Genomic DNA, 1,328 nt, shown 5'->3' with positions numbered 1-1,328 from the left:
ATGATAAGAATTGAAATGTGCAATTTTCAGTGGAAAAGTTTGATACGTGTTAATAAATAAGACCATTGTTGTTTGACCATTCTCGGAACCACTGAAGGTAATTTAATCGTGCCAAATTTCCTTTCTGTATCTGTATCTATGCAGCCGGTATAACCGCCCTTCGGCATAGCACACCAGCTTCGCAGGCACGCCGTGCGGCAGCAGCTGGTTATATTACACCGAAGGACCTGTCACACCTAACTTTTGCACATCTATCTGCAAGCGTTCTTTAAAGCTACCCAGAGAAGATGCCCTTACTGTACTTAGTGATAACAAATTCCACTCTACGATAGTTCTGGGAAAGTACAAATTTTTGAAAATCAATCCTTTACCTGCAGTCAACCAACCGTCTGCTATGAGTACATATTTAATGTAGTACACCTACGCCCCACCTGGTCCCAGACTGCAAGATGCAGAAGAGTCTGGAACAGTTCAAGGGAGGGGTTCCTCAGAGAGAGTGATAATAGCCTGCCATGAGAGTGAGAGAGTGAGACAGGGTATAGAACAATAAAACATTTTGCTGGATGTGGTGCCTTTTTTGTCATTTTTGAGGTGAATGTTGAGGTTAGGATTACTAGTCACTATTTTTGCATCAACTCAACCTAACGCAATTACAATTAATCTACTCTAACTAAGCGTGCACGCTCTAACTAACGGTGTGTCTTAACTTGTCTGAACTCAACTGGAACTAAACATCCGGGGTCTCTTGACCCCCTTGACCTCTGCCTGATTATCGGGTTACACGTTGTTAACGTTAAACACATAGAAGTAAAAACATGAGTTAGAACCCAAAGAAAGTCGACTTTTTACTAAATGTAGGTACATGTAAATTCAAACGGGACAAATACATAGAAAACCACGCAGTAGTGACAACTAAAGGGCACAGGAAAACCCACAGATCTAGAAACTAGAGACATCAAACGAAAAGCAGTTACGTTCTAACAGTTCCTACCTGGCTGGAAACGCGACTCAACAAATAGAGATGTACATTTTCCTTCACACGAAACACGCCTTCTACTGAAGATCAGAATACTCTACTTCATCCACATGTAATATTAAAGATGGGAATATTCTCGTACAAACGCTTCCTGGAACTGAAGATGACTCTCATTTTTTTTATACCTGTGTTTACACGTTGAATAGAACGTGGCTTTGGAGCGACATCGTTCGAACGGCGCAAAACAAAACGGTCGTCATGTTCGACATTCTTTGTGACGTCATAGAACAACAAAGTGAAGCAAACAATCGTATCTATGAGTGTTATAATGGTAACCGCTCACGGAAGGTTT

General features: G+C 41.3%; 1 long non-coding RNA gene across 1 annotated transcript; it reads right to left on the bottom strand.

The window, feature by feature from the left end:
• Window positions 1–338: 338 nt before the first annotated feature.
• On the bottom strand, window positions 339–1,328 carry LOC118405322. Its single transcript, XR_004829881.1, has 2 exons — window positions 992–1,328; window positions 339–507 (listed from the first exon to the last, which is right to left on the bottom strand). It is a non-coding gene; the product is annotated as an uncharacterized LOC118405322 (long non-coding RNA).

Source organism: Branchiostoma floridae, chromosome 18 (assembly GCF_000003815.2).
Source record: "Branchiostoma floridae strain S238N-H82 chromosome 18, Bfl_VNyyK, whole genome shotgun sequence".
Lineage (NCBI taxonomy): Eukaryota > Metazoa > Chordata > Leptocardii > Amphioxiformes > Branchiostomatidae > Branchiostoma > Branchiostoma floridae.
The sequence above is the reverse complement of the archived record's forward strand: the minus strand, read 5'-3'. Positions and strand labels throughout refer to the sequence as shown.